Genomic DNA, 11176 nt, shown 5'->3' with positions numbered 1-11176 from the left:
CCCCTAGCTGTTGGCGGCATCCAACACCGTCAACAGATTTTGGCACTAGAAGGAGGGCCAAATGACAAGTTGAGCCCTTGGAGCCTGCATTTTAGTCTCATATTTGTTAATGGATTTGTCTCCAATCTCTATCCTGGGCTTCTTTTCTAAAAATATTAATCTTGCAGCACCCGTGAAAATAGTCTATCACTTGTCACAGTGGAAGTTTGATGGAGACGGTCGAACAACAATTTTTGGACACATGCTTCAAGTTTTACATTTATGTCACTCTAGTAGAATACATTACAAAGATATTATTGGAATATTGTTTACCCTCACACTTGAAGTTCACGTCAAACAATGGTTCCCTATGTTGCCAACAACTTCTATCCATTCGTTCGAGCAACTCATTAGTAAGCTCCAAAAAGCCTTCGACAAGTATGATTTTCAAGATGTTTTTAAATGTTATGAAACCAGCTCAAAAAAAGATAGAAAAGATATATCAATGCCTTCAAATAAGCCTCTTCGAGGGGGAAACCTCCTTTACATTACACAAATGAACAATTATTGGATGATACAAAATGACAAGACCTCCTTTCTATATATAGGAGTCTAAGGGGTCATAATATAATCAGAGCCGACATAACAATAATAATGTAAGGGAACAACAATAACAATAGTGGGCTTCTATGGGGCACAATACTAACAATATGGGTACTACATGGGCACAACAATATAATAAGGGGGTCGCACTAATAACAATAAGCGGTTACACTAGTAGTATAGGGACCTAACATGCCCCTCTCCTTCAAAAAATGTTGTCCTCAAGGCTTGAGTAGTTTTGGATGCTTCTGTATAAAATTATCATCCTTCGATGTGGAATCTTTAGCAAGTAAATCCTTCCACTTGATGAGATACTCTGAAATTGATCCATTTCGTAGTTGTTGATTTCTCAGTTCTGTGACTACTTCAGGTTCCAATATGATTTTTCCTTCCTTGTCAAGTTCTGGCAATATTGTTTGAACTTCCCACCCTGCTTCGTCATTCTTCCATTCATCCCTTGCTTCGTTTATTGAATTTGTTTGGATAATTATACCCACCTCTAGCATTTCTGCAACCATACGTTCAATTTCATCCTTTGGGCATATGGATATCTGTAAGGCCTGATGTTTGGAGGAGCACTTCCTGGAATCAAATGAATAGCATGATCATGATCATGAATAGGTGCGAGTCCTTTGGGAGTCTCAGATACCTTGGAATGATTATCCAAGAATTTTTGGAGATATAGAGAAATAGATGATTTCAATGTGGGAACTTCTAGCGAACATAATTGTGCAATTACGCCTCGTTTTTCTTTCTTTAGAAGCTTTGTCATTCTGTTAGAGTTGATTCTCTTTCCCAGTTTCCCTGTGATACCCCTTAATTCAACTTCCTTTCCTTCCGAATAAAAGTTCATGAAAAGTTCTTGAGAATTACAAGCTATTGTACCCAAGGATTGTAGCCATTGGACTCCTAGTACAACATCAACCCCACCCATTGGAATGGAAAGCATTGGGCTATTCAATAAATATTCTCCCATGGATAGCTTGATATTATGGCACTTTCCAGAGCAATTTATGGTTCCTCCACTTGAAACCATCACTTGACACTCTGGTACTGGGTATAGGAAGCAATTCAATTCCTTGGCTATCTTATAATGAATAAAATTATGGGTACTACCCGAATCAATCAACACTATTACCTTTTTCTTCTTGATATGTCCTTCTATCTTGATAGTTTGAGGAGTGGTAATTCCGACCAATGCATTACAAGATATGGTCAGATTCATTTCTTCTTTCTCTGGGGTTGGTTCCTGGTGAGTATCTTTTTCTTTTGACGTTTCTTGATCCTTTTATTCGTGATATTTCACTGCTTGAAACTTCTTCTTCTTGATATATCCTTTTATCTTGAGAGTTTGAGGAGTGGTTATTCTTGCCAATGTAGTACAAGATATGGTTGGATTCATTTCTTCTTTCTCTAGGGTTCTTGGTGTATATCCTCTTATTTTAACTTTTCTTGATCCTTTTCTTCCTCCTCTTCACAATTTATGTAAAATAATTTCTTCTCAGCACACTTATGGCCTTTAATGTATTTTCTATCACAATTGTAACAAATCCCTTTTTCTCTTTTTTCTTCCAATTGTTGTGGTTTCAACCTTGTATGTTGTGGAAGGTTAGGAGAAACAACAATTCCATCTTTATAGTTGTGAGTGGTAGACTTCCTTTTTGTCATAATTTTGCTTTCCACTTTTCTTGCCAACCTGTATGCCTTCTCCAATGAATCAGGTTCCCAAAGGCGAACCTCATGTTGGATGTTATCTTTTAAAGTCCCTATGAAGACACCAATCCTCTGCTTCTCTAGAATATCATTTACCCTTATATTCATTTTTTGTAATTCCTCAATGTGCTCTGCCATTGAACCCTTTTGTTTGAGATTTATCAATTGGTTAAAGAATGTGTTGCTCTTTGTCTCCTCATAATGTGCTATCATTTCCTTTGTGAAAATTGACCAAGTGACAAGTGCTTTATGAGAACAAAGCCCTCTATACCATACAAACTGATTCGGTTCTAAATATAAAGATTCAATACATACCCTTTGTAACAGTTGCACATCATGTAGATCAAAATATTGCTCCATTTGTAGTATCCATGTTACTGGATCCTTGCCATCAAACTTCCTCATATATCTTTTTCTTGCTTTTAGGAGCTCGATCTTGAAACGAATGTAACTCTGTAGTTGCGGATCTCCAAGATCTGAAATTTCTTCTTGCAGTAGCCCTCTAAGTCCTCTTTCCAATGCCACTAGTCTGATCAAACTTGGATTCTCCAAGAGAGAGTTATTCCTAATATCCCAAGATGACCTTATTATATAATTTTTCAGTAGAGCGAACTTGTACGACATCCCACATGTCACTGTTTCGACCTTCAGATCTGCAAAAGATACATAGTAAACTACAGTTTGTCCTCTTTCTGTAACTTCTTACAAAATTTCAATCTGATGCTTAGAGAGAAAGTTATGACGATTTTCCCAAGGTCACCTGTTTGGAATGTAATTCGGACTTTGCAAAAACCCTAACTTCCTTAGATAATATATCCGAAAATATAAAGAGACAAGGTCTGAAATTCAGACCTAAGCTTCAGAGTGATTTCGACTCAAATGGGGTTTTTTTAGCTTCTGAAATGTTGCAAAAAAAAATAAAAAATAAAAAATAAAATAAATAAATAAATAAAATAAAATAAAATAAATTAGATATATTTATAGCGAAAATTCCACGATGACTTGTTTGGAGCAGCGAAACCCTAGAATCCAAAGCTCTGATACCAAATGTTATGAAATCATCTCACAAAAAGATAGAAAAGATAGATCAACGCCTTAAAATAAGCCTCTTCGAGGGGGAAACCTCCTTTACATTACACAAATGAACAATTCTTGGATGATACAAAATGACAAGACCTCCTTTCTATATATAGGAGTCTAAGGGGCCATAATATAATCAGAGCGGACATAGCAATAATAATGTAAGGGCGCAACAATAACAATAGTGGGCTTATATGGGGCACAATACTAACAATATGGGTACTACATGGGCACAACAATATAATAAAGGGGTTGGACTAACAACAATAAGGGGTTACAATAGTAGTATAGGGACCTAACATTAAAAGGATAGATAAGCTTAGAATGAAACCTGAAGAATCCCTAGAAGATTTTGCTACTAGATTTGCTCATCTTTGTTGTGAATTCCTAGAGAGAGATGTTGATTGGATGTATTTGGGTGAGAAATTTCGTCGTCTAGTTTATGTCTCTTGACAACACTTTCCATCTGAAACAAATATCGATTCTTATTATCATCATGATAATTTTCAAGTTACAAATTGGCCTAATCTTATCCCAAATCTTGTCTTTCCTACTTCTGTGAGTCGGGAAAAGCCTCAATCCTCCAAGGAGGGAATTACTACATGTGAAATATCTCATCCTCCTATAAATTTATTACCTAATGAAATTTTAGTCATGAACAATTTAGATGATGAAGGGTGTTTGCAGGGGCATGGATTAAGTGGTTTGGCTTTGGAACCTCTCATACATCCTGTTGAAGTTGGACAACCCGAGGATCAAGTTGAATTAGCATCTTTCCCTATTGACAAGATTCAACATGATCATGTTGATCATATTCCTGAATCTATCCCTCAGTCTTCTCATATTATGCTCCCCCCTTCATTTGTTGACCATAACCTATTTCATCTCTCAGAGAATACTAAAATCACGATCAATTCCATGAAGCATAGTATGCATGTTGATTCAATTCTTTCTCAAAATAACATCAATGATCAGGGTCTGAGCTCTGGACTAAATTTTCTTGAAGTTGGTGCCCCTTCATCTGAACATGTTCATCCATTATACCTCGATTTATTTCATGAGTCTACTACATCAGCGGTTTCTACAAATCATTCAAATCTTTATCTTACTAGTGTTGGCCATGATCATATACATGAAGGTGATTTTTCACAAGCACAATATGGGAATGCTGAATCTCTTGTTCTTGATCCCTTCCATTCGCAGTCTTTAATAGATGAATAATAAGACCTTACATCTTGGCCAATTCAAGATGGTTCTCTCATTGATTCATCTTCACTTTTAATCCAAGAATAGCTTTATGTGTCAGATACCCAATGTTATCAAATTGGTGGCCTTGACAATTGTCATTCTATCGAAACAATATTCACTCACACCTCTGATGATTGTCATGTGTATCCATATGTTGATCCTATGAAGCCACCAAAAATTTATTATTCACCTTTCAAAGGCTTGGGGAATCATCAGGAAGTTGAGGCACTTCAGCTTCCATTGATGGTTATGTTAGGTTCTCGTGATCCTGATGAGACCCCTAAACCTGGTCAAAATAGGGTTACTAAAATTTTTGTTTTTGTGCTCCATTCTTGTCTTAGCATCATCCTGTCGAATGTAAGCCCATCTTGGAAAGCCTTTGATTCAAGTGATGTTTCTCTAAGCACATCTTTCCATCCTCTATCAGTTGATATGCATCAACCTTTGCGCCTTGATTTGTTGGCTGAAGAGAGTATGCTGACCATTTTCTCAAATATTTTTGACTCTCGCCTAGCCGGTACAAATTGAGATCAGGCACAAGAGGATAATGTCTTACAATCCACTGAGGGAACCAATCACTTGACTTCTTTCTTTCCTGAGACTCTTCTGGTTCATTCACCTCCTTCTTGGCAATCTAAATAATCTGATCTTTTGCACTGCGAACCTATCAGTGTTCACACATCTAATCAAACGAACAATTTATTCACTGACTATTGTCTTTCCACAACTAATAATGACCATATGTGTTTTCTGTCGATCTTACGAAACATTTGATGACTTGTAGTTTGAAGTTCAGAGATTTGTAAATATGATGAGGCACTTCATCTTCTGTTGTTGGTTATGTCAGGGCCTCACGTCCTTGATGAAATATATGAACAACCCCAAACTAGGGTATTTTAAATTAGGGTTTTTGAGCTACAATTCTTCGGTATCCCAATTGCACCGGAAAAAGACCCATATTTTGAAATTCATCAAGTTGATCAACCTCAACATCAAGATAGGATCGCTAACTGGCTTGAAGAATCTCATCAGGAAAATGTCTCTGCAAGCAGGCGACTTCTTGCCTCACTTGTGCCAGGTTTAGGGCTAAACAAAAATCAATGCGTATCATGGCTAGATGATTACGATTTTCAAATTTATCATTCTAGTTACCAGGATAGGATTGTAGCCTAGCTTGAATAATCATTTTTGGTATGTTTTCCTATAAGTAGACAAGACTCTCTTGCTCTTTTGCATGTTTCACAGGTAAGCTTTGTTGTTGTCGCACAATCATTCATATTGGTTCTGATCGCAGACATCTTTGTTTTTGCAGGTTGGTAACTGGTACAATGGTTGCATCAGAAGTTTGATTTCACTTTATCTGACCTCCTTTCCAGTTAAATTAGGGTTAGGGTTTAGATAAGTTAGGTTTTAGGTTTTGCTTATTAATTTCCCAATTAAGGTTTGTTTGTCATTAGAGTTTTCTTTTATGGCTAAGGTATGGATATGCTTTATCATATTTTTGTTATCATAGGAAGTTAGTTTGTTGCACAATATTATGCATCTATCTTGCATTCATATTCTTGCATTTCTCATTCTTGCATGGCATTCATGAAATATCTGCATATGCATTACATCGGTCTTTTAATTGCAATTCTCTTATTTCTTTCTTGCATTTACATAGCATTTCATCGCATTGTATCCCTACTTGTTGCATTATCTCGTGCATTCACCTTCTTGCATAGCACACACTCATTGTTTACCTAGCCTTGTTGTATGCCACCACATGACCATTCATAAGTATAGAGCCCTTCGAACCTTTGGGGTTGTGATAAGTTGTCTTATGCTTTTTTGCACGTGCATAAACCCTAAAGATTGCTTTGACCTCTTCACACATGCTAAAACCATAGAAGAGCTTCCTTGGTCACCTTTCCCTAATGCAGATACCCTAACCTAACATTTGTATTCATTTGTAATGGTTTCTCTGAGAAGCAGCCTCTCATAGAACCAGTGATCAAATTTGCGTCCCGAACATGTCTCCCATCTACTTATCTCATTAACAAGGAAAATATGAGCACGTACTCGTGGGGAGATCTAATTAGTTCAAATGACCTATATCTGTAATATGAACTTTAGTTTGGGCGTGGTCCTTGATAGTTCATGGTATGTGTTCATCATTCACCTATCGGTTGGAGATGTGATGTGGAAGCAAGGCATGAGAGAAAATTGAAATCAGAAGACCTTTCAGTTTCTATCAAAGAATAACAACCTCTCTTTCCCATAAAATAAGTCGGGATACCTCATTCACCTTGGTGCATTAAACTCCCAATAAGTGCCAATGTGCACATAAAAGAAAATAAAATTAAATAAAGGGTAAAGGATTGAGAAAGGCTTCCTGCACAGAGAGGTGATGTAATGACTCTGTCTGGGTACTAAATAGGTTTGTTGGCAGCAGAGCAACGATTGTGATTTATTGGAGTGACTCCGCAATGGTACTGTCTAGGCCTGCTGGCAATGGAGCAACACCAAAAACCTATTTTAAAATTTTGAATACAATAAGTCCTCTGCCTTTTTTTCTGCATCATCATTAAATACTACCACGTGTAAACTTCTAATGTGGTGTTTAATGGCAAACGAGACTTAGCTGAGACACAGAGGAAGGGCATATTTGTAAAGTTCAAGGTAATGTAAGAGGTAACCATATTGTTTGTTCAATACTTCCTTGCATTATCATTCAGACTAAATCTGTTATAGGGATGTAACCATAGATGTTGGATTCTACCAGTGGTTCACCATTTATTGTAGATGCTACAACATCACCCAAAATTTTGAGCATATTCAAACTTTTGGTTACCCCCCTCTTCTCGACTTAGAATATTAGGGTTATGATCGGGTTTTGGAATTGCTAAATATCCCCATGACCCATTCCTATTAAACCCTAGTCAATGTCCCCCCTCACATGATGCATGTCGTATTTTCCCTTCTTGAATTATCTCAAAACACAATCACATCAGAAGCATTAGGGTTTATGGGAATATGTTTTTTTGATAACTTTTCCTCACCATCGTCCTCATCGCTTTCAAATTCATTAGGGTTTATGTATTGTTACCCTTCTCATGCCCGCATGAAAACCTAGATGTTTGATTAGAGTCCCAACCGTGTTTAAACATTATTTATCCTCTAGATGCATTTCGACCAACATGTTCTAGCACTGACAACACACCGTAACTTGATCTTGGAATTGTTGCGTTATATTTCTATGACTGCACTAGGGTTGGATGGATTTTTGTGACTTCCATATTATAAATTTGATCTCTTCTCTCTCTAAGATGCAATCATAATCTCGGTCCTAGACATGAAAACTGCATAGTCATTATTGAAATTGAGGCAATTCACATGTTAAGGGGTTTAATAAATTTGAGAAAGTTTCATTCACATACCCAAGATTAAAGTATTAGAAGATGCTCATGCACGCAATTTATCATGATTTTGGGAATCTATATAGATTATGGGAGAAATGTTGGTGAATACAGGTAGGGTGGTACCGCTATCAGCGGTATACCAACAAATAAACAAAGTAACCCAATGATAATTACATCCTAGAATATAAGAGGCCTCAATAGTAGAGGCAAATAGAGACATTTAACTGAGAGACTAAGAAAATAAAAACCTCAACTCATGCTGCTACAAGAAACAAAAATTACAGGAGGGAAAATGGAAAATATATTAAGTAAAATAAAACCAAGGTATGAATGCATGACCATAGATGCGAGAGGTAGCGCGGGTGGAATAGCAATACTGTGGAACCCAACAGAGATCACAGTGGACTACTGGATAGGTATGAAGAGAATCCTCACGGGGCAGTTTCACCTGATAGGAAATAGAGAATGGTTCCTAGTCTCTGCAGTATATGGCCCTCACATTCCAGTGGAAAAGGAAAATTTCCTCCAGCAAATAAAGAAGCTTAGCCAACTACACAAAGAAAAACTTTGGCTGGTAGCAGGGGACTTCAATTTAATAACAACAATAGAGGAGAAAAAAGGGGGATTGCGAAGAGAAGAGCCGGAAATGGAGAAATTTATAGATTTACATGAAGAACTAAAATTGGTGGACATCCCAACCATAAATGGAAAATATACGTGGAATAATAGAAGGGGAGGGAGCAGACAAATAACCTCTCGACTGGACAGATTCTTGGCAACAAAACACTTCATTAGCAAAGATATATTCTATGAAGCATCAATTCTTCCGTGTCTAGGGTCGGACCACTGGCCTATTAAACTCGAAGTAGAAATGAATCAAGGAAACCAAAATAGACCCTTTAGGTTTGAGGCATTTTGGCTAAGAGAACTGACCCTTCTAGATAAAATGAAGGAGTGGTGGAATGAGAGTGAGATAGTAGGGAGAAACCTGATGCACACCTTTCAACTCAGACTAAAAGATCTAAAAGGAAAAATAAAGAAATGGAATAAGGAAGAATTCGGCAACATACAGAAGGAACAGGAGTTAATCCAAACAAAGATGAAGGAAGTACAACAACAAATAATCAACGAAGGTAGAAGTGAAGGGCTAGCAGAGGAGGAAGGGCAGCTGATTAATAAAATGGAGGAAAGAAGAAATAATATGGAAACAAAAATCAAGAATCCAATGGTTAAAGGAAGGAGAAAGAAACACAAGTTTTTTCACAAAGCAATGATCTATCATAGGCAGCAGAATAGGATCTTCTCCCTAGTAGATCAACAAGGCAATCGTCTTACCCAAAAGGAAGACATGGAGAATCTGCTAGTACAACACTTCAAAGGGCTGCTGACAGAACCAAACATAAGAAGGGAGGAGAACATAAACAAAATCATACAACACATCCCTAACCTGGTGAGCAAAGACCAAAACATGGCCCTATTAAGAGAAATATCCAAATCATAGGTAGAAGAAGTCATTAGGAATATGGCGAGAAATAAAGCACTAGGGCCAGATGGATTCACAACTGAATTCTTCCAGGTGACATGGCCATTCTTAGGCGAAGACATGGTGAAATTAGTGGAGGAGTCCAGGCACACCAAAAGAATGCACTCGGACCTGAACTCCACATTTCTGGCCCGGATCTCGAAGACAGAGCATTCGGAAGAATTGCAAGGGTTCAGAACAATAGCACTTTGTAATGTCATATACAAAATTATGGCTACAATTATGGTAAATCATTTAAAACCTATACTACCTGGGTTGATATCTTAGGAACAGACAGGGTTTGTCAAAGGAAGACAAATAACAGATGGCATAGTGGTGGCACAAGAGGCAATTCATTCATTAAAAAAAACAAAAACCAAAGGAATGCTGGTTAAATTGGATTTGGCAAAAGCCTATGATCGACTGAATTGGGATTATTTACAAGGAATATTGAAGGCATTCGGCTTTGATGCAAGATGGATAAGTTGGATAATGTCGATGGTAACAACGCCAGTTTTGTCAATTCTTCTCAACGGATCTCCCACAGAGGCGTTTAACGCAACTCGAGGGCTCAGGCAAGGTGACCCGCTTTCCCCTTTCTTGTTTATCCTGGCAACGGAAGGCCTTGGAAGGTACATAAAGGAGAAAGTTCGAAGTGAATAGTATACTGGCCTCAGACTATGGGGGAACGATCTACCATTAACTCACCAGCAATTTGTAGACGACATAATGATGTATGGATAGGCATCGCTCAAGGAAGCCAGGAAAATTATGGAAATTCTCTCAGACTTCACTAGTGCTTTAGGGACGGAGATAAACAAAGATAAGTCTGATATATTTTTCTTCAACACAACAGCACCCTCACAAGCCTTCTTAGCAAGAGTAATGGGATTCAGAATAGGAAATTTCCCCACGAAATACTTAGGAGTCCAGCTAAATGATCAGCAAAACAGAGTGGAAAACTGGAAACCCCTGTTGGGAAAAATCCAAAGAAAGATGCAGAACTGGACATTCAGGACACTGAATATGCCAAGTCGCGTAATATTACTAAGATCAGTATTACAATCTATCTCGATATACCAACTCACCAGTCAAGCGACTCCCAAAACAGTATGCCAAAAGATGATAGACATCTTCAAAAAGTTTTTATGGCAAGGGCCTAGAACAAAAAAAATTCTATCATGGAACTGGCTCAGCAAACCCCTAAAAGAAGGAGGCCTAGGACTCCGAGATCCCTATATACTGAATCAGGTCATGGGGGCAAAGTTATGGTGGAGATGGATCTAGGGAGGGGTAGACCTATGGAAACAACTATGGGAGAGGAAGTATGACATGCCTAGGTCACCAGAAGGAAAGCTGAGACTCCAAGACAACAAGAAAGGTTCTGTAATATGGAACCTAGCTGCAGATAACAGAAATCTGATCAGAAACCATAGCTTTTGGGAAATCAGAGGAGGTGATAAAGCCAATTTCTAGGAATAAGCGTGGCAACAGAGAGAAAAACTAAATAGTAAGCCTCAGCTAGAGGAAGTCCACCAATATACCAACATCCACAGGGAAAAAATAGTTAAAATTTCTAGTGCATATATCTTGGAGAATACTAAAGAAAGTGGAAACAAAAATAGGATTG

Source organism: Pinus tabuliformis, chromosome 7, assembly GCF_031772625.1.
Source record: "Pinus tabuliformis cultivar Carrire ecotype Pingquan chromosome 7, CPIR1, whole genome shotgun sequence".
NCBI classification, from domain to species: Eukaryota; Viridiplantae; Streptophyta; class Pinopsida; order Pinales; family Pinaceae; genus Pinus; species Pinus tabuliformis.
This window is presented reverse-complemented; position numbering follows the sequence as displayed.